The sequence below is a fragment of the Pelophylax lessonae genome, assembly GCF_965119305.1.
Source record: "Pelophylax lessonae genome assembly, chromosome: 13".
NCBI classification, from domain to species: domain Eukaryota; kingdom Metazoa; phylum Chordata; class Amphibia; order Anura; family Ranidae; genus Pelophylax; species Pelophylax lessonae.
This window is the reverse complement of record NC_138780.1, coordinates 158,394,297-158,417,646: the sequence shown is the minus strand read 5'-3', so window position 1 is coordinate 158,417,646 and position 23,350 is coordinate 158,394,297. Positions and strand designations below refer to the sequence as shown.

General features: G+C 49.8%; 1 protein-coding gene across 1 annotated transcript in view; it reads left to right on the top strand.

Moving 5' to 3' along the window:
- Positions 1–23,350, top strand: part of TDRD9 (tudor domain containing 9) — a 789,496-nt gene that overhangs the window by 478,078 nt on the left and 288,068 nt on the right. The window lies entirely within an intron of this gene.

Genomic DNA, 23,350 nt, shown 5'->3' with positions numbered 1-23,350 from the left:
TACTGCTTATACCTCTCCCTATACATCCAAGCATTCTGCTGGCATTTCGTGCTGCTCTATTACATTGTCCTCCCACCTTTAAGTCTTCTGAAATAATTACTCCTAAATCCCTTTCCTCAGATACTGAGGTCAGGACTGTGTCAAATATTCTATATTCTGCCCTTGGGTTTTTACGCCCCAGGTGCATTATCTTGCACTTATCCACATTAAATTTCAGTTGCCAGAGTTCTGACCATTCTTCTAGTTTTCCTAAATCCTTTTCCATTTGGCATTTCCCTCCAGGAACATCAACCCTGTTACATATCTTTGTGTCATCAGCAAAAAGACAAACCTTACCATCGAGGCCTTTTGCAATATCACTTATGAAGATATTAAACAAAATTGGTCCCAGTACAGATCCCTGAGGTACCCCACTGGTAACATGACCTTGTTCTGAATGTTCTCCATTGACTACAACCCTCTGTTGTCTGTCACTCAGCCACTGCCTAATCCACTCAACAATATGGGAGTCCATGTTCAATGACTGTAGTTTATTGATAAGTCTTCTATGTGGGACAGTGTCAAAAGCCTTACTAAAATCTAGATATGCAATGTCTACTGCACCTCCACCGTCTATTATTTTAGTCACCCAGTCAAAAAAATCTATAAGATTTGTTTGACATGATCTCCCTGAAGTAAACCCATGTTGTTTTTCATCTTGCAATCCATGGGATTTAAGATGTTCCACAATTCTATCCTTTAATAGGGTTTCCATTAATTTGTTAAAGTGTGCCATCATAAAAAATGCATATCAGAAAGTCCCTCGTTGCATGGAAATATCAACATTTCCAATTTATCATAGCCTTGACTGTTTTATGGCCTGTGCTTCCCTATTTCCCAGGGGGCTGCATATGCTTTAAAATGACCAATACAACGTTCAGGTTGAGGGCAATTCTACAGTATATTTACAGTAAAAGTCAATTATCCTAATTGTACAGCACACAAAAGTTAACTTCATACACCATGGGTTATAGGATTGGACATTGGCTTTTGAGGACCTGCCCCCTTGGGGGGGCTCTATAACCTTACCCCACTCCATGGGTTGCTAGTGGTATGTAGGTTATGATCCACTTCCCCTTCTCTGAGAGAACCGCTTCACTACTCTAATTCATTTTATTATTTTCCTAAAGAATTCTTCAGTCAACCTCACTGCCTGTGGAAGTAGTTTATCTGGATTAATGCAACTTTGTTGAAACCTTTTGGGAGCTATACACAGACCTCACACTGTGTGGTCTGTCTTAACAATGTTTTGAGCACTGGATTTTGGGTTGCTCACCTTGGCACTTTGTGCAACTAGTTGACTTAACTATAGAAGTCCAGGGCCATAGTCCATCACAATGGATCTTGTATAAACAAATTCAGAGTATTTTACAGGATGTCCCTAACTTACCTGTTCAACAGATTATTACTGTGTATTACCGAGGTATGTTTGGGATGTGTTCACTTTTTGGTGCAAACTTTTTATACCTGGCACAAAAATTCAATTACTCAGAGTTAAGCCTCTGGTGAATGACCAGGTGTTGAATCACAGCAAATGCAACTCTTTGATGCCACTTCTGCCTAGAGCCCTTAATAAAGTACTCAGCAGGTTCCTCTTGCTCTTTCACCATTAGAATCCATTACAGGACAATCTAAACCTGGGTTTATTCGTACTCCTAGCGGACATGGTTATGCTGTCTCCCACGCTCTACTCTTTGAGTACCCCACAAGAAAATACCCTAACTTGTAGTTGCTATGCTGTGGCAGTGACAAGGCAAAACGTACGATGGAGGCCTTGCACCAGAGCAAGAACCGCTCCAAATTCCAGCTTCAGGATCTGATTCTAGCTCTTTTAGGCGAGTAAAAATCATTCTGTTTAACAAAAGCAGATTTGTCTATTGTTCATTGACGGATGCAGCTCCATATTCTTCTTGACCATTGGTTATTCTGCTCCGTACAGGAGTAGGACACTAAGCAGAAAAAAAATTTACCACGCCTATGGGGCAGTCCCTGCAGGCATACACCCACACACTCTACTATAGGCTTCAGTTTGTTTCTGCCTAGTTTAGGAGTAGGCCCTAGTTCCCGGCTGGGACTTCGATCATAGCTTGTTTTTTATTTTAAAATGATTCTTTGTTAAAAATGTAATTCTTTTAGCTAGTTATGTTCCTGAGAGAACTGCAGTCAACAGCTGGACTGGGTTTTGGACTGTAATTTCTAGATCCTTAAGGTCGCCCGGCCAGCGAGGGCGCGCAGAGGTTATAGCCCAACGCTGAGCCTCGCCACGACAGACCCCCCTTGGACGGGGCTGGCCCACGAGTGGAACACCTCGCCGGAACGCACATGACCTGGTTCAGCCTGAGTCGCAGGGTACCCCGAGTGGAGAGGCAGTCTGTCCGGAGTGGTGCCCAACCGATATCGTTGGTATGGTGTTTCTTCCACCCATGTAATTGCCGCCGACTTGCCAAATCTCCACCAGTTACATTGTTGTAAGTGAGTTGTCTAATGGGCATCAGTGCAGTTTACTTTCTATATAAGACCTGTTTGCCTTCCTTACCGCTACAATGATAACAGGAGAATTGGCTTCCACATATCCTAAGCACTTCATTACATTGTAACCACAGTTTAAATCCCATCATCTGCATTATTATCAAGCCTATTTACCGGCATCAGACCGCATATGCAGTTAACAAGGGATTTTAATCCATGGTTTACTTATCAGGGACAGTTATCCAGGATAATATAGAATTTCTTCTTTCAGGCTTTTTTTCCAAAATAACATTTCTCTTATGTCCTCCGACAGTCGCCGCCCACTCATACAGTCTTCACCAATGGGGTATTGACTTCCTCTCCACAGGAGTAGCTAGGCATAAGACTTGTTAAAACAAAAGCATTTACATAGACACTCCCATGGGGGTTGTCCCGCTGGTCCAATACCCCCCTGCAATCAGCCATCCCAACTCCGTTTGTCTTCTGCCTAGTTAAGGAGTAGATGGGCTTCCCTGTGCTGGGGCTACAGTCTCAGCCTTCTTATTCTATTTTATGATTTATTTTCTGTAAATTTCATTTTTTTCTTTGCATTACTAGCTGTTTACTTTGTCAGCGTTAGTCGGATCTTCGGATGAAGACGGCGTTTGCGGAGCTGGGAATCGGACTGATCGTCCTTGTTCTCCAGGACAGAGGGTCAGATGGAATCCCAGCCCGCCATCGAGCATTGAGCAGGCTATGTGTTCGCCCTGGCCTCGCAAATGACCCATCCCTGTCCTCAGGGATGCAGCCTGTGAGGTGGCTACCTCACCGGACACATCCATGGTTCGTCCATGCACTACTGGTGTCCTGCGTTTTTTGGCTGACGGCACCCCCTGCCATCTGGGCGGTTTCCCGTTTGATATGAGGCACCCCACGCCATCGAGGACAGGTAAGTTCACTCTGTGGGGGGCCTCTGTCTGGGGCTGGCAGTCCTGTGTGTCTGTGGTGTCCATGTCTGTGCGTTTTTGGGCTCCCTGATCCCGGTCCCTGCGGGAGTTTTTTCTCTCACAGCCAGCGCTGTGTGGGGTTTTGGGGGTCTTTCTCCTGTGTCACTTTAGGGTGCTTGGAGGTACAGACACGTGCAGCGACCGCTTTGGGGTTAAAAACCGCCGGTCCGCCATTTTAGGTGTGGGCAACATGTCTGGCTTCACTATGGGCGCTTATACAGCATAGTATGTAGTGTATTTTGGCGCCTTGCGGCGCCATCTTGTTTGCTGCAAACAATCGTTCCGAGCACATGTCGGCGGCCATTTTACCGAAGCCTCCCATTACTATCTATAAGCAACCATTTTTCCTTCGTCTTCAGCCTCAGTTTAGTCTCTGGTGGTGACATCACTTCCTTCTTTCACTCAGGAGCGACCGACTGCGGTGGTAACACACCTGTGGGGCTCTGTTCTGCTGTCCTTCTTTTCCTCCCTTGTGCAATCTTCCTGGCTTTCCGTTTGTCCCTGCGGAGGGTGGGGGGTCTGTGTTTACAGTCATTGTAGCGGTGTGCTGCGGGGGTCCGCGGCACGCTTAAAGGGCCAGTACCTTACAAAAAAAAAAAAACGTTTTTGCAATGGAATCCCAGGACAGCAAATTCCCTCCAGCTTTGGTGGGGGATTCAAGTTCCTCTGAATCCTTTGCCCTGACTAATTTGGCTGCTGTAGTGGCGACTTTGGTGTCCAAAATGGATGTGCTGATGACTGAACGTGCTGCTCGAAAAAGGCCTAGGAGTTCTTTTTCTTCTGATTCTGAATGTGACATGGTTGCTGTAGGTAGCGTGCCCCTTTCAGGGACTCGCTCTTCTCAGGACCCGCAAGAGTCTGAGGGGGAGGCGAAGGTTTGAGGGGTGGATGAATCCCCCCCTGGGACGCCCGAGGAACGCGCAGCTATGGATGCGCTGATTTCTGCCATTAAAGAAACACTTCATTTAGAGGATGAGCCCAATCCTCCGGGCATTGTGTCCTCTTTTGGTACACACAGGACCCGCATGACGGCACAGGTTTTTCCTTGCCCCGCTGAGTTTCATCACACAGTGAATGAGCAATGGCGCAGTTTGAAACACACCTTCATGGTGCCTAAACAGTTTCAACTTCTCTACCCTTTTGCGTCTACTACAGTTTTGTGCTGGTGTGTGGCTCCTCAAGTGGATCACACTGTAGCCAGATTGAACAAGGCTACGCTGGTTCCCACTGAAGATTTCCCGGTATTTAGGGATCCTACAGATAGGAGGCTGGAATCACTTGCCCGCCATGCTTACATGGTGGCAGGTTCCATGCTAAAACCTAATTTTGCCTCTATCATGGTGGCTCAGGCTATGGCAGATTGGACCAAGGTGCTCAAACGCACCCTTGTTGCTGATTCTGCCCCCCCCCCCCCTTACTACCTTGGAGATGGTGGAGCAGATTTATCAAGGGGTCATGTATTTGTGCGATGCGGCCTTAAATGAGGCCCCGTTGGCTGCGCGCCTGTCCAGTGTCGCGGTGATTAACCGTCGACTGATCTGGTTGAAAAGCTGGTCGGCTGACCAAAAATACAGAATAACGGTGGCTGACATTCCCTATGTGGGGTCTCGCCTTTTTTTGGGGATTCCCTGGATGAATTGGTTAAAGGAGTCACTGGGGGCAAGATCATTCTGCTTCCCCAGAATCCTAAGGGTAATTTTTTCCTTGGTAAGCGGGCCCTTCCTTTAAACCTAATCAGGGGTTCTTTCGTGCCTTCAAATCGCAGAATAAGGAGAAACCCTTCAAGGGCCAGGGTGGCCAGAGAAAGCCCTGGGCCGGCAAACCAAAATTCTGGCCAAGCGGGTGCGGTGGCTCAACCTGCTTCTACCTGAAGGGGCGCCCTCACCCATTTCAGGGGTGGGGGGACGTCTGCGCGGTTTCCTCCATCCTTGGTTGCGCCAAATTCCGGACAGGTGGGTTCAGGAAATCATTCGATCAGGGTACAAGATCGAATTTCTTTCACGGCCGGTGGACAGATTCTTTCCCTCAAATCTTTATTTGACCCCAGGGCGGTTACAAGACCTGCATCAAACAGTAGAGGATCTCCTCGTCCAGGGGGTAATCGTCCCGTTGCCTCATCGGGACAGATTTCGGAGGTTTTACTTTAACCTGTTCACTGTGCCCAGAAAGGAGGGCAAGGTACGTCCGATTCTGGACTTAAAAGCTCTGAACCGATTTGTGCGCGTTCGAAAATTCCGCATGGAATCGCTCCGCTCTGTGGTGGCCTCCCTGAGTCCAGGAGAATTCCTGGCCTCTATGGATCTGAAGGATGCGTATCTACACATCCTCATTTTCGAGGGTCATCAGAGGTACCTCCGATTCGCTATCGTGGAGGATCATTATCAGTTTGTGGCGTTGCCTTTCGGTCTCGCTTCGGCTCCAAGGGTCTTTACCAAGGTGTTGGCGCCTGTTGCGGGCACAAGGCATTGCGGTCTTGGGTTATCTGGACGATCTCCTGTTAAGATCGAGTGCCAGCCAGAGCCTGTTGTGCGATCTGTCCACTACAGTCCAGACGCTCCAGGAGTTCAGTTGGACCATCAACGTTCAGAAGTCGACCTTGGTTCCTTCAGTTCGTCTCCCGTATTTGGGAATGGTTTTGGACTCTGCTCAGGCAAAGGTGTTCTTACCGGAGGACAAACTCCGGACCCTGCAGTCCGAGGTCGGGTTCCTCAGGGACAACGAATCCTTGTCACTCAGGACCTGTATGCGGTCCCTGGGGTTGGTGTCAGACTTTGAGGCGATACCATTTGCACAGTTTCACACGTGATCTATCCAAGCGGAGATCCTGGCCAGGTGGGACAGACTACCTCAGTCCTTGGACCTGAGAGTGTCTCTGAGTCACCAAACCAGAATGTATCTCTTGTGGTGGCTTCAGTCCCCGGCAGTGTCGGAATGAAAATCCTTCCGCCCATTACTGTGGACGGTGATTACCACAGATACCAGCCTGTCGGGCTGGGGTGGCGTCCTGGGCAACCTGTCTGCCCAGGGCACTTGGTCGGAGGAGGAATCCTCCCTTCCGATAAACATATTGGAATTGAGAGCGATCAGGCTGTGCATGCTCCATTGGTCGGATCGTCTTCAGGGCTGTCCTGTACAGGTGCAGATGGACAATGCCACTGCGGTGGCTTACATCAACCACCAAGGGGGCACCAAGAGTGCCCGGGCGGCCCAGGAGATGACCAGTATTCTGTCTTGGGCCGAGACTCATGTCCCAGCGATATCGGCAGTTCATATTCCGGGTGTGGAGAATTGGCAGGTCGATTATCTGAGCCGCTAGACCCTGGACCAGGGGGAATGGTCCCTGCACACGGAGGTATTTCAAATGCTGTGTGCGAAGTGGGGATCCCCGGATGTGGATCTGTTCGCGTCTCGGCTAAACCACAAGGTGGAAGGGTTCGTGGCAAGAACGCGCGATCCTCTGGCAGACGCCTCGGAAGCGCTGGTGGTGCCTTGGCATCGGTATCATCTGATATATGCCTTTCCTCTGATTCAGTTGTTGTCCAGGTTCCTTCGCAGGTCGGCCTCGGAACAAACTTTGGTGATTCTGGTGGCGCCGGATTGGCCACGCCAGTCCTAGTACACGGACATCATTCACCTGGCCGTCGAGCCTCCATGGCGGCTGCCGATGCGAGAAGATCTCCTGTCTCGGGGACCGATCTTTCATCCTGCTTTACAGTCGCTGACTTTAACGGCGTGACTGTTGAAAGCCAGGTCCTAAGAGACAGGAGTCTCTCCTCAGAGGTCATCCCTACTTTAATCAAGGCTAGAAAAGCCTCGTCTGGTACGATTTATTACCGTTCATGGAAAGCTTATTTTGCCTGGTGTGAGTCCAGGGGTTTCTCTCCTCGTTCCTACTCGGTGGCGAGAGTGTTGGCTTTCCTCCAGTCTGGTGTGGACCAGCGCCTTGCGTTGGCCACGATTAAGTGCCAGGTATCTGCACTGGCTGTTATTTTCCAGCGCTCTGTGGCATCTCATTCCTTGATTCGCACCTTTATTCAATGTGTGCGTCACTTGGCTCTTAGAAGGGAGCCCTTACCTCCATGGGACTTGAACTTAGTTCTGTCCGTGTTTCAACGTTCCCCGCTAGAAAACATCAGGGAAGTTTCGTTACCTCTGCTGTCTAAAAAGGTTGCCTTTCTGGTGGCGATCATTTTTTCTCGCAGAGTGTCGGAGTTGGCGGCATTGTCTTGTCGCTCCCCTTACCTGGTGGTTCATAGGGATAAGGTGGTCTTGCGACCTAACCCGTCCTTTCTTCCAAAGGTGGTTTCAGATTTTCACGTCATTGAGGACATTGTTTTTACCTTCGCTCTGTGCGAATCCTAAGGAGGTTGCCCTGCATTCTTTGGATGTTGTCAGGGCGATCAGGGTTTACCTGTCGTCAACTGAATCCTTTCGAAAATCGGATTCTCTTTGTCCTTCCTGAGGGACCTTGGAAGGGTATGGCTGCCTCTGCGGCGACCATTGCAAAATGGATCAGACAGACAATTGTATAGGCCTATTTGTTGAAGGAACGGGTTCCACCCTTCCCTGTCAAGGCGCACTCTACCAGATCGGTGAGTGCATCCTGGGCCTTCCGGCATCTGGCTTCCGGTGGCCCAAGTGTGCAAGGCTGCGACTTATTCGTCAGTGCACACCTTTTCCAAATTCTACAAAATTGATGTTCTGGCATCAGCTGAATGCCTCTTTTGGCCAGTACCGTAGGGGACCCTGGTTTTGTGCGGGTCCCTGGCTGTTGGGGTTGTTTACCCCCTTGGTTACTTGCTTTTCTGGGTTGGTGCTCCTATTGAGCTTTTTTGTTGCCCAGAAGGTTCCCTTGCTGTTCATGTAAGGTTCCTTTCTCTGATGTGGGTACTGCGTTGCCTTTTTTGACGGTTGCGTTTCCCACCCCTCATGTCTACACTGCTTTGGGACATCCCCATTGGTGAAGACTGTATGAGTGGGCGGCGACTGTCCGAGGACGTAAGAGAAAACTGAATTTCTCTTACGTCCTCCGACAGTCGCCGCCATCTTCATATTCGTCACATATGGGGTATTAGACTTTGCTCCGAAGGAGTAGCTAGGCAACAGAATATGTTAACATTAAAGCTTTTAACATATCCCACCCACAGGGGGTGGTCCCCTCAGTCAATACCCTCCTACTTCCTGCAACCATATCTCAGTTTCAATGTCTAGCTTGTCAGGAGTAGCTGGATCGCTCTATGCTGGGGCTTTTTGCCTCAGCCTTTCTCTTCTTTTTTGATTTTTTGTTTGAGTTTTTTCTCTCTCTTTACTTAGCTGTTCTTTTTGTCAGCGTTAGTTCTTCTGATGAAGAGGATTCGTGTGGGCTGGGTCTCGGGCTGATCCCCCTGGTCGCAGGTCGTGGGTCAGTGGCTTCCCAGCCTGCCATCGAGCGTTCAGCCAGGTAACGCTCCTGGCGCAGTGAACGACCCATCCCTGTTCGGTGCAGGGATGATTGGTGAGGTGGCTACCTCACTGGACGCTGTGCGGTTTCTTAACCCCGATTTTGTGCGTCCTGGATGCGACTCTCCCTGCCTCATGTGCAGCGGCTTGTTCGCCTATGCGGGTTCCCCACGCCATTATGAGGTAAGTGTATCTATGTGGGGACCTGTCTGTCGGGGGGGGTTGTCAGTCTGGGACTGTGTAACCTGCCTCTGTTCACACTGTCTCCCTATCGCTCTGGCTGCATGCTGTGGGCTGCAGGGGGGGGGGGGGCTGTGTGGCACTGTCTGTGTCAGCCTGTGTACAGTGTGAAGGGCTGTGTGCTGTGGGGCATGTTTTTGTCACGTTTGGGGCACGATACAGCGATCCCTGCGGCGATCCGCCATGTTTTTTTTACATGGGTGGTGTTGTATGCATCACAGTAGTGGGGGAGTGGCGTTTTCGGCGCCAAACGGCGCCATTTTGCCTGCGCTCGCTCCAGCCGCATGTTTTCACTGCGGGTGGCCATTTTCTTGTAGCCTTCCATAGGCTTTAATAGAGCGCCCTGATTACATCACTTCCTCTTTCCTGGGTGCACCGATCGAGGCAGCAGCAGCAGGGGTCTCCTCAGGTTTTATCCTTCTGTTCCTTCCTATATCCATTGCCTGTGTTCAGTTTTATCCCTGTGGGGGTCTCATTGTTCTTGTGTGTGTGTGCGGTGGGCTGCGCTCGCTGCGCTTGTTAAAGGGGCAGTTAACCCTTTATTCTCCGGCATATTTTTTTCTTGGGGCAAATGGATTCTCAGGAGGGCAAATTTCCTGCCACCTTGGTGGGAAGCCAGGGGACTGCTGTTTCCCCCCCAGGGGGGGGATTTAGCCGAAGTGGTGGCTAACCTTGCTGCTCAGGTGCAGATGCTGGTGGCTGCTCAATCCACTAAAAGACCCAGAGTTTCTATTTCCTCTGATTCTGAGGGTGAAGGTGATGGGGCTGCTATGGCTGGAGTCTCCTTATCAGGGTCCCGTTCCTCCCTGGATCTCGTGGGGTCCGAGGTGGAGGCTGAGGTTGAAGGGGTTGATAATTCTCCCCCTGGCTCGCCTGAAGAGCTTGCAATCATGGATGAATTGGTTGCTTCTATAAAACAAACGCTGCGTTTGCAGGATGAACTGTGTCCTCCCGCTGCCTTGGCGGCTTATGGGACGCAGAAAAGACGCAAGACATCGCAGGTCTTTCCCTGCACTGATGATTTTCAGCGCGCTGTTAAGGAACAATGGCACAATTTACGCAAACCTTTTGCTGTGCCAAGTAGGTTCAGGCTGCGTTATCCTTTCACGCCTGCCACTGATGAACGGTGGTGTGTGCCACCCCCGGTGGATCACGCAATTGCGGTTTTGAACAAATCCACTGCGATTCCTGCAGAGGATACCCCGGTGTTCCGAGATGCCACGGATAGGAGAATGGAGTCTCTTGCCCGTCATACTTATTCTATTACGGGTTCGATGCTTAAAGCTCTGTTTGCCTCTCTTATGGCAGCCCAGGCTGTCGCAAGTTGGACGCAGGTGCTTAGGCGCGTCCTAGTGGCTGATTCGGCCTCGCCGGCGACATTGGATATGGTGGATCAAATCCATCAGGGTGTCATGTACCTGTGTGATGCGGACTTGGACTTAGTGCCGTTGGCTGCACGTGTACAAAGCGTGGCGGTGTTGTCTCGCCGCCTGGTTTGGTTGAAGTGTTGGTCGGTGGACCAATCTTCGCGCAAGACCTTAGCCAATCTGCCTTATGATGGATCTCACCTTTTTGGGGAGTCCTTGGATACGTTGATAAAGGGGATCACGGGCGGTAAGAGCACGCTCTTGCCCCACTTCCCCAAGGCTAAGGGGGCTCCTGGTAAGAAGCATACTAATTTTCGGCCTCCTCAGGGGTCCTTTCGTGCCTTTCGGTCGCACTACAAGGGCAAACCGTTCAAGGGTCAAGGCTCCCAAAAGAAGCCGTGGTCTGGTAAACAGAAGTCCGGTCAGTCCGGACCCTCTGCCCATAACCGTGCGGCCTGAAGGGGCGCCCTCACCCAGTTCTGGGGTGGGGGGACGCTTGCTCTTTTTTCTTCAACCCTGGCTGGCCCGCGTGCGGGACCGGTGGGTTCAGGAAATCGTTCGATCTGGCTACAAGATCGAGTTTCTCTCCCGGCCGGAGAGCAGATTCTTTCCCTCAAATCTTCAACTGTCTCCGGAGCGTTTGCGGGACCTGCACTTAGCGGTGCGGGACCTGAGGGCTCAGGGAGTGGTGGTTCCGGTGCCTCATCGGGACAGATTTCGGGGGTTTTATTCCAATCTGTTCACTGTGCCCAGAAAAGAGGGCAAGGTTCGTCCAATTCTGGACTTAAAGGCTTTGAACCGCTTTGTGCGGGTTCGCAAGTTCCGCATGGAATCCCTGCGGTCGGTAGTGGCTGCCCTGGTTCCGGGGGAATTCATGGCCTCCATCGATCTGAAGGATGCGTACTTTCACATCCCGATTTTCGAGGGTCATCAGAGGTACCTTCGATTCGCCATTGCGGAGGATCATTACCAATTCGTGGCGTTGCCTTTTGGTCTCGCCTCGGCTCCTCGTGTTTTCACCAAGGTGCTTGCACCCGTTCTGGCTTTGTTGAGAGCTCAGGGCATCTCTGTCCTGGGGTATCTGGACGACATTCTGGTTCGGTCTGCGTCCAGCCAGGGTCTGGAAAAGGACCTGTCCGTCACGATGCAAACTCTGCAGGAGTTTGGTTGGACGATAAATTTTCCAAAGTCGACGCTGAGTCCGTCGGTTCGTCTCCCTTTCCTGGTAATGATCCTGGACTCGATCCAGGCGAAGGTCTTCCTGCCGGAAGACAAGCTCAGGACTCTTCAGGAGGAAGTCAGGTCCCTCAGGGACAGTCCGTGCTCGTCCCTCCGGACGTGCATGAGATGTCTGGGATTGATGGTCTCGGCTTTCGAGGCGATTCCCTTCGCCCAGTTTCACACGCGGGGTCTCCAAGCGGAGATCCTGTCCAAGTGGGACGGGCGACCCCAATCTCTGGATCTTCTAATTTAGTTGAGCCTTCGCACCAGAAGGGATCTTCTGTGGTGGCTCCAGGCCCCGATGGTATCGGGGGGCAAGTCCTTTCGTCCTATCTCATGGACAGTGATCACCACGGATGCCAGCCTGTCGGGCTGGGGTGGTGTTCTGGGCGTTCTGTCCGCCCAGGGAACTTGGTCGGAGGGGGAGTCCTCCCTTCCGATCAACATTCTGGAATTGCTTGCGATAAATCTCTGCCTTCGCCGTTGGACGGACCGGCTGCAGGGCTGTCCGGTTCGGGTGCAGACGGACAATGCCACGGCGGTGGCCTACATCAACCACCAAGGGGGCACCAGGAGTGCCCGAGCGGCTCGGGAAGGGGCCGACTTTCTGTCTTGGGCCGAGACTCATGTCCCGGCGATAACGGCGGTTCACATTCCGGGGGTGGAGAACTGGCAGGCGGACTATCTGAGTCGCCAGACCCTGGATCAGGGGGAGTGGTCTCTCCACCCGGCTGTCTTCCGAATGTTGTGCGCGAAGTGGGGTCTGCCAGATGTGGACCTGTTCGCGTCTCGTCTGAACAACAAGGTGAGAAGGTTCGTGGCAAGGACGCGCGTCCCTCGGGCAGAAGCGTCGGACGCGTTGGTGGTCCCGTGGCATCAGTACAAGCTGATGTATGCGTTTCCACCTATTCAATTGCTGTCCAGGTTCCTTCGCAGGTTGCACTCGGAACGCAACACAGTGATTCTTGTGGCACCGGACTGGCCTCGCCGGTCCTGGTACGCAGACCTCTTGAATCTGGCGGTCGACGCCCCATGGCGTCTACCTCTTCGAGACGATCTCCTGTCTCAGGGCCCGATATTCCATCCTGCTTTACAGTCGCTGGCTTTGACGGCCTGGCTGTTGAGACCGAGGTCCTGAAGGATAGGAGTCTCTCCCCTGAGGTCATTCACACTTTGGTCAACGCGAGATAACCTTCCTCAGGGAAAGTCTATTACCGTACTTGGAAGGCCTATTTTGCCTGGTGTGAGTCCAGGGGGTTTTCACCTCGCACGTACTCGGTTTCTCAAGTGTTGTCTTTCCTTCAAACGGGTGTCGACCAGCGTTTGGCGCTGGCTACGGTCAAGGGTCAGGTGTCTGCGCTGGCCGTTCTTTTTCAACGTCCTGTGGCTTCTAACTCCTTGGTTGCCACTTTTGTTCAAGGAGTGCGGCATCTGGTCCCTCCTAGGAGGGAACCTCTGCCTCCTTGGGACTTCTTAATCTAGTTCTATCTGTGTTACAACGTGCTCCTTTTGAACAGATTAGGGAGATCTCGTTGTCTATGTTGTCCAAAAAGGTCGCCTTTTTGGTGGCGATCACTTCAGCTCGCAGAGTGTCGGAGCTGGCGGCTTTGTCCTGCAAGTCTCCGTATCTGGTCATTCACTTGGATAAGGTGGTCTTGCGACCTAATCCTTCTTTTCTTCCGAAGCGAGTTTCGGAATTCCATCTCAATGAGGATATTGTCTTACCTTCGCTGTGCGCGAAGCCTAAACATCCGAAGGAGGTGAGGTTGCACTCTTTGGATGTTGTTAGGGCGATAAGGGTTTACCTTAAATCGACTGAGTCTTTTCGCAAGACGGATTCTTTGTTTGTCCTTCCAGAGGGTCCTCGGAAGGGTATGGCGGCGTCGGCTTCTACCATCGCCAAATGGATCAGACAGACCATTGAATAGGCATATGCTTTGCAGGGAAAAGTTCCTCCTGTGCCTGTGAAGGCGCACTCTACTAGATGTCTGAGTACGTCTTGGGCCTGTCGTCATGGGGCTTCTGTGGCCCAGGTGTGTAAGGCGGCGACCTGGTCGACCGTGCACACTTTCACAAAATTCTACAGAGTAGATGTTCAGGCATCGGCGGATGCTTCCTTTGGCCGCAAGGTTCTTAGTGCGGCAGTTCCTTAGGGTCCTTTGTTTTGGACCCCTGGCTTTTTGGGATACGTTTTTATCCCTGGGTTATTTGTTTTTCCTGGGTTGTTGCTCCTGTTGAGCAAGTTTTTTTTCATGTTGCCCAGCTGGTGTCCTTCCTTTGGTAAGGTTCCTTTCTTTGATGTGGAGACTGCGTTGCCTTTAGGCGCGGCTGCGTTTCCCACCCCTCATGTTTGCACTGCTTTGGGACGTCCCCATTGTGACGAATATGAAGATGGAGGCGACTGTCGGAGGACGTAAGAGAAAACGGAATTTTTGTAAAATCTTACCTGTAAAATTCCTTTCTCTGAGTCCTCCGACAGTCGCCGCCCCCGCCCCTCTTTTGGGATTTTGGTTGTATACTCTACTGCTATTCCACTGAAACTGAGATATGGTTGCAGGAAGTAGGAGGGTATTGACTGAGGGGACCACCCCCTGTGGGTGGGATATGTTAAAAGCTTTAATGTTAACATATTCTGTTGCCTAGCTACTCCTTCGGAGCAAAGTCTAATACCCATTGTGACGAATATGAAGAGGCGGCGACTGTCAGAGGACGTAAGAGAAAACTGAATTTTTGTAAAATCTTACCTTAAAATTCCTTTCTCGGAGTCCTCCGACAGTCCCCGCCCCTCTTTTGGGGGTTCTTATACACTTAACTGCTTGCTACCAAACTGAGTTGGGATGGCTGATTGCAGGGGGTTATTGGACCAGTGAAACAGCCCCCATGGGTGTGTCTATGTAAATGCTTTTGTTTTAACAAGTCTTATGTCTAGCTACTCTTGTGGAGAGGAAGTCAATACCCCATTGGTGAAGGCTGTATGAGTGGGCGGCGACTGTCGGAGGACTCAGAGAAAGGAATTTTAGGGTAAGATTTTACAAAAATTCAGTTTTTTCCTTTTGGAACACACATGCTTTTGCATGTAACACTAGGACTTTCTACTATACTACTCTTTTTTTTACCAGGGGAGTACTTCAAAATTTCTGAATCAGGCAGCATCTGCTGCTGATATACTGTATCACCCCTGTCACAGGAATTTATACACACCAGCTGGTTGTAGTTATTTGTACACACGTTGTCTTGTCTCGTTTCCTTGTTATATGTTGTCACCTTTTCTTTTTGGTCATTTTGTTTATGCCCGCACATTCATGTAATGTCATGAATTTATTTACCACGCTTTACATTTTTGGAACTACTCATAACTGTCTCTTTGCCTAATTCAAGATCTAGCTAAAAAACTTTTTTTTTTTCCCCCTATTCTTAGTGGGGAAACATTTTTTGCCTACATTGTGTGTGGTTAGGCTGATCCCCACTAAAAACGTGGAGGCATTGTAGAGAAATATTACTATCTTGAGGACTGTTACTTTTTATCCCTTTTTCTCCCATTTCTTACAAAGCCGAGGAACAGTCCATTTCAGACCTGCAGGCAAATTACCGTATTCATGAATGGACGCCCTCACCAATATCTGGGGTGGGTAGGACGTCTTTGCTTCTTTCCAGAACCATGGACTGCCTTGATTCAGGACAAATGGGTCCATGAACTGATCCAATCAGGTTACAAGATCGAATTCCGGTCCCGACCATCAGACAGGTTCTTCCCGTCCAATCTACACCTATTTCCAGACCAGTTAAGGGATCTACGAGAGGCGGTACAAGATCTGCTGTCACAAGGGGTGATTGTGCCGGTTCCTTCTCGGGAACGCTTTCGGGGGTTCTATTCACACCTGTTCACTGTGCCCAGGAAAGAAGGCAAAGTATGTCCAATCCTGCACCTCAAGGCTCTGAACCGCTTTGTGCGGGTACAGAAGGTTTGAATAGAGTCCATTCGCATGGTAGTAGCGTCTCTACACCAAGGAATTTTTTTGGATTCCATGGATATCAAGGATGCATATCTACACATCCCTATTTGGACACCGGCGTTTTCTTAGCTTCGCTGTAGGAGAGGAGCATTATTAATATGTGGCGTTCCCTTTTGGTCTCCCTTCTGCCCCCAGAGTCTTCACCAAAATGTTGGCTCTGTTATTGGCATTACTGCGATAAGGGGGATTGCGGTACTGGGGTACCTGGACGATCTCCTCTAAAGAGCAGACTCACATTCAGCCCTGTTGGCGACTTGACAATCACTGTACGGACTCTGGAAGAGCTCAGTTGAAACATCAATTTAAAAAAAATCTCCCCTGGTACCATGCCTAAAACTGGATTATCTGGGCCTGACTCTGGACTCCACTTCAAGAGTTTTTCTTCCCCTGGACAAACTGCAAAAGTTGCAGGGGGCAATTCGTTTGATGTTATCCAGCACTGTGTCCTCTCTTCGGATTTGCATGCGAGCCTTAGGTCTGATGGTGTCAACCTTCGAGGCAGTTCCGTTTGCTCAGTTCCACACCAGACCCTTACAAAAGGAAATTCTTTTCATATCTAACAAAGATCCAATGTCAAAATTGGTGTTTGTTGTAAATTTGTGAAATGTACCAACATCCCAATGATACTGATAACCAGAAAAGATAGTCTGTGTAGGATCTGGGTGAGGGATCCTTAACACTGGGACTAAATTCTCAAAATAAAGAAAAAGGGAAAAATTGAAGGCAAAGGATCCAGTGGGTATAGAAAAAGGGGAGAGAAAAAAGGGAAAAAAGGGAGAAAAAGAACAAAGGGAAGAAAGAGTGGGATAAGGAGAAGAAGAAAAGGAACAAAGGAAAGAAGAAGGGGAAAGAAATAGGGGAAAAAAGATAAAGAGAAAAAAAAGGGGAGAAATGCAAGGTATAAGAATAGCTAGAAAAATGAGAAAAGAGGGCTGGTGGGATTTTGACGGTACTGTAAGTCTAGAAAGTATATAACTTGTTTATAAAAAATACATATTTATTTATTTAAACAAGGTTAAAAGCACAGAAGACATACAATGGTACATACAATTGGAATGTAAAAACATTATTGTATCCAATGTTGACATACAAGTAAAGGAACAGGCAATAGATATAGACACATGAAACAATAACCGGTGGTCAGATGAGCACCTGGCATCTACCCAACATGTTTCGCGGACAAATGGGTCCGCTTCTTCAGGGGTTTGATATAAAATAGTGTTGTTTTTGCCTTTAAGATCCTGTGTAATAGAAGATATATAATAGAATACAACATATAAATTGATTGATACGTCTCAGAGCCACTACATGCACATGCACACCAGGGTCCCATGTCTATCCAACCCCATGCAGATGCGGGCCATCACCCAGTGAACGCCTCACCAACGGATGTGGAGGGGATATTGGCATGCAGAAGTTTGTGAAAGAAAAGTTGTTTAAAAAAATATAAAAAGAAAGGAAGACCTTCTTATAGGCATAAGTACCTGTATGTAGACAATAATGGATATAGTTGTCTGAGATGCTCAACAGAGTAGTGTAGGTTATATCACTCTCTGTAGAAACCAAGAGGTTCTAGATTAGTGCTCATGAATAACAGGCAGACCTTTGTGGTTAGAGGTAGGGGTTGAGCGATATAAAAATTAGACTTGCCAAGCCTTAGACAGTATATCATCTGTCAGGCCGGACTGAATGGACACTTATAACCTGAGACGCTGTTTTGGGGTGCCGGGAGTCTTAATTCTGATTACAACAGTGCAATACTGGGGTAACGTGCTCAGCCAACAGGGAGAGGGAAAGGAGATAGGGGGGGGGGGGAAAGGGGAGGAGAGGACAGGAGAGGAAAACAGGAAGGGGGGGAGATGTCTCCCTGGCGTCACCGGCAGCGTACGGTCTAGATGGATATACAGAGGAACAAAATCAGAGGCGGATTGGTAAATGAAGTTCGTGTTAGAGTCACACATAGTAACTCAACACTCCTTACCTCTAGGTCGTCTGTTAGCATGGACAACGGCATCTGAAATGATGATGCCGATGTGCTGTTTTTAAGCCAACCCTCAACTCGGCGCGGTGACACACCTCCGGGCGGAAGTGACGTCCGCACGCCGAGTCAGGTCCCTAACGGCGTAGTGCGGGTGACGGAGCATGCGCCGCGCTGTGCACCAAACAGCCGCGATAGCGGCAGTGTACAGCCACCAGACCGGATATGAATGGGAATCAAGTCCCACTATCTCGGCCGGCCCAGAGACCACACATCCGTTGGAGGTGCTGGGTCATGGCGACCCCCGCAGGGGGAAAGGAGAATAGCATGGGATTGCGCATGTGCAGTGGCTGGGAAACAGTTGTTAAAGACACATTTATGTCAATATTCCAACAATCATACAGGTAGTCAAAAAATGAACAATACATAGATTATACAAAGCACCCTTTTTAAGTGTTTACATACAAAATGCGTACTGACAGCCATGTGGACAAAGATTGTCCATCTATGGTTGTCAGAAGAATATTAGCAATATTTGAGTAGTCACCTGTGTGTAAAAGAGACACACAGGTAACATAGTTAAAGCATGGAAAATTAATGTCACAGGTATAGAATAAACAACTGTTAGTTAGCATTCATGGGAATACACGAGAGAGATGAATGAATTAGAAAAAGTGAAACAAAGGTGAAACAAACAAAGTAATTAGACTTGGCTTTCACCTCTCCTGACTAGACCAATAGGAACGCAAGGCATGAAAGTGGCCTGCTATTCCATCTTTCTGCACAATGTGGGAACCAGCACGGTCATTGGCAGACTAGGACGTGTCCGGGAAGCAACCATCAGTTATATATTTTGACAAGGCAGCATATCTGCGTCTGAGGTAGTAGGTCCATAGAATTGGACCATAAAGGCCCCCGGAGGCGCGCCCCGCTCGTTCACGGCGGCTCCGATGTCGGCCGGTCACTTGCGATCTCCCGCTGGCAAGAGAGAAAGGCAAGCGGCTAATGTAAACAAAGCCTCCTGTCATTCTCCCTGGTGTAACAGCAGAGACTATACGATCCTGCTATGTAGGATCGTATGTCTCTGTGGTTACATCAAAAGCCATACCCCTTGACAGTTAGAAGCACGCCCCTAGGGACACACTTAACCACTGGATCTCTAAAGTTAACCCCTTCCCTGCCAGTGTCATTTTTACAGTAACAGTGAATATGTATAGCAATAATCACAAACCAGGCGCTCCTGGGATGCCTGTAGGGTGGAGGGATAGACGTAAGCCTGTGAGGCTCCCCAGCGGTTGTTCTGCTGCTAGCCAACAAGCATAGGAAGGGTACTGATATGGACAAAAGTACATGAGGAAGGCAGCGCATGAACCACACCGGGATGCAATGGATAAGGAAGTCAGGTGAACATCCAGTATAGGAAGGGTTAACAGTTTATTGGTATTGATAACCGAAAAACAAAGTACATAAAATGCTTACATCTCCCTGGGCTGGAGTAGACAAGGGCACCTGGCAGCAAGCAACACGAGTGCGAGGAGGTCAGTCTCCCAGGACTGCTAAGCAGTGTGTGCACAAAGCCGGAAACCAGCCGGCGTGAGGATGAAAGGACTCCGCTGTAGTTCCGTAGCGGTGACATCAGCCGGACAGGCGCCACTTGCGGGGAAATACCAGGAACCAGGGTGGACCATAAGCTATATGGTTGCCATGACTACATGTTTTGCGCTGTGCGCTTTGTCAAGTCTTATCTTCCCAAAGAAAATTATTCAAATCTTCACAATCATGCCTTATTTATGTATTCAGTTTTCGGCAGAACCTGTATTTGTAAGCAACCATTTAACCACTTGCCTACTGGGCACTTTCACCCCTATCTGTGTGTGCATGTATGTGTGTGTGTGTGTGTGTGTGTGTATATGTATGTATGTGTGTATATATATGTATATATATATATATATATATATATATATATATATATTCATCTTTGTATAATTGCAACATGTCAAGCCACATCAACAATCATGTTAATACAGTTCTCCAAGCTGTGGGTCATATGCCTCATTTAAAGTCCCAAAACTCCAGCCCCCCCCCCCCCCGTGAGGAATCAAGGGCAAGGGTCTTCCAATCAGTCATCTGGCCGTAAACTGGTACTGAAGGAAAGAGATTTGTCTGAATTAGTGACCCTACTATGGTGAGGGCGAGGAAGTCGACTTCTAGCAAGATATACCATCGTACGTGGAAAGTGTACATTTTCTTTTTTGTGTCAATTGGCGCTCATCCTCAATATTTTCTGTGGCTCCGTTCTTAGCCTTTCTTCAACGGTGCTTTGAGCAGAGTTTGGCCTTGATTACCATCAAGGGCCAGGTGTATGCCTTGGCAATCTTCTTTCAGCAACCCCTAGCCATGCACTCTTTAGTTTGTACCTTTTATTCAGGTGGTTTGACATATGGCTTCACCTGCATGGTCTCTCTTTCCGCCATGCAATTTAAATGTAGTGCTTTCGGTTCTCCAGAAACCTCCATTCGAGAATATTCAGGAGATTCCCTTGCTTAAGTTGTCCCAGAAGTTGGCATTCTTTGTGTCTATTTACCTCGGACCGCAGGGCATAGGAGTTGGCATTATACTGTTGCAGTCCCTATTTAGTGGCCCATAGGGATAAAGTGGCATTCATTGACTGACACAGTCTCTGATGCATGTCAGTAGGGTTATACCCCCCACAGGAGTGGAACGCTAGGCAGAAAAAAAGTTCTGGCTACGCCTATGGGCATTCCCAGGGTATACCCTGTCTTCATGCATAGGATGTCAGTTTTAATTTGCCTATTTAGGAGTAAGGACCTAGTTCCTTGCTGGGATCTCTAGTCTTTTTTTTTTCTATTAGCTATTTTTTTTGTTAGCTTTTTCTCTGGATTTTATTCCTGTGAGATATACAAGCAACTATGCCGGATCTGGGCATTGGGCTCGATATTTAGATCCAGTGGTCACCCCAGCCAGCGAGCGTGCGCAGACCCCAGCTCCACGCTGGGTCAGCCACAAAATAGTCCCACTGGATGGGGACCGACCCAGTAAATTAAACGTCTCACCAGATCACATACAGCCGGGTCTAGGCCCGCCCGAGTCACCCATTTCTATTTGGCCGACAGCCCCCCCCACTTTGACGGAGAGGGGTTCTGTCAGGAGATGGCGCCTGCCTGTTCTGGTATTGTTGGTAAATGTCCTCCCCTCTTCCCCTTGCAGATTTTGGAGTGGACGTGGGCCCCTACCTGGGAAGGTCGGACCCTCACATTCCCGGGTTCCCCTCTGTCCTGTCAGGCACTCCCTCTTCTACTCCCCCCCCCGTTCGTCTGGTACCAGCGACACACCCCCGGCCCCCACATCTGGCCCGGAGCGTGGTCCCAGCCCCCGGGAGCAGGCCCACTAGCCCCCTCCTCAAACTGGGGGCTAGTGGGCCTGCTCCCGGGGGCTGGGACCACGCTCCGGGCCGGATGTGGGGGCCGGGGGTGTGTCGCTGGTACCAGACGAACGGGGGGGGGGGGACTCTGCCTGTTACTCCAGGGCCCACCTGACAGTCTATCCCATTTTGGTCTCTGGGGGGGTCCCCACGAGGGTCCTCATCTGCTGCAGGCCATGCGAGGCCACCATTTTCTTGTAGCCTCATGTGCTGAGGAGATTGGCAGCCATCTTGATACACCTGACAGTCTTTTTGCGGTTGTTATCTCTATAGGAATCAGAATCCTGGAGGCGTTGTTTTGTGGGTGGAGCCCCTCCCTATATCCTGGGCTGTTTCTCAGATCCTTCCTTTTATGGATTGAGCTGCTGCTGAAACGTGCTGTGCAGACATTCTCTCTCTCTCTCTCTCTCTCTCTTCTGGGGGTCTCCAGCGTGCTTGCCTAACCTTTGGGGGGTGCTGTAGTGCGGTGGGACTTTTTGAGAAGAAAAAAAAACTTTGTGCCCCCTTTTTTCTTTAGCTTTTGCTGACTGGTTCCCTTTGTGCAACATGGACCCTACAGATCTTGTGTTCCCCGACCCCTCGGGGAGGCCGCAGGGCTCTCCGGACCCCAGCTGTCTAAAGATGCAATTTTGCCGATTCTGGAAGCGTTTGTGTTCCGGGTAGAAATGGCCTTTAAAGGGCGAGGTGCTAAGAAACCCCCCTCCGCCTACCCCTGCCTCATCTGATGTCTCCGGTTCTAAGTCTGATTCAGCCACCGCAGACGCGGGTCTCCCTGCCGGGTCTGCTACCTCAAGCTCTGTCTCCTCTGATAGTGAGGAAGACATTTCTACCTCCACTGCCACGTAAGATAAGGCGCTGGTGGACGCACTAGTGTTTTCTGTACTTGATACCCTAAAAATGGAGGACGCAGGTTACATTTGGCACTCACAAGCCATCCAGAGCGACAAAGGTTTTTCCCTCACTCAGGTATTTTGACGCCATTCTCAAAAATGAATGGGACCGCCCAAAGCGTTCCTCTGGGATGCCTAAGCCGATTCCTAGACGCTACCCTTTTGAGGAGTCCCTGATAAAGAAGTGGACGGTGCCACCTCCTGTGGACCCCTCCAGTCTCTAAGCTGAATAAAGCTACCGTGATTCCAGTGGAGGATTCCTTGCCCTTTAAGAATCCAGAGGATAGGAAGGCAGAGTCTGTGGCCGCAATATGTACTCTCTGGCGGGGTCTGCAATAAAACCGGTGTTTACGGTTGTCCTTGTCACGCAAACATTGACTGAATGGGCTAAGTTACTACGCCGCGACTCAGAGGGAAAACGTCTCCCTCCTGCCTTTGCAGCCCCTGCACCAGCTGATCCAACAGCTCCTTAATATGTGATGCCGCGCTGGCATGTTTTGCCGTTGGATAGGATCACTATCATTTTGTGATGTTGCCCTTTGGTCTCGCCTCTGCTCCTTGGGTCTACACAAAGTTGTTGGCTCTGATCCCGGCGCTGTTACAGCAGCAGGGGATATCGGTCCTTGGTTACCTGGACAATCTGCTTCTCCATGCGGAGTTTTCTACGGTGCTGGACACAAATTTGGAAATCACCATGAGTTCAGGTGGATTCTGAACCCTCAGAGGTCGTCCTTGGTCCCTTCCATGAGACTGGGCCTGACTTTGGACTCGTCCTCAGCCAGGGTGTTTGTTCCTCTGGAAACACTCCAAAAACTCCAGACTGCCGTTCAGCTGTTGCTGTCCAGCAAATGATCGTCCCTTCGGACCTGTATAAGAGTTCTCTGATTGATGGTGTCATCCTTCGAGGCGGTCCCCTTCACTCAATTTCACGCTAGGATCCTCCAGAAGTAGATTCTTCTCATATGGAACAGGTATCCAAATTCCCTGGACTTTAAGATTCAGCTGAGCCGGCTGACCAGGGAGTCTCTGATCTGGTGGCTTCGGTCCCTGACCTCCCTATATATTGGACAATTGTCACCGCGGATGTAAGTCTCTCTGGGGGGGGGGGGGGGGGGGGTCCTCGGCAGGTTGTCTGGTCCCTGGAGGTATCAAGGTTACCGATCAATGTTTAGGAGCTGAGAGCGATCCGGCTTTGCCTAGTCCACTGGACAAAGTACCTGCAGGGTTGTCCAGTGCGCATGTAATCGGACAATGCCACGGCCGTGG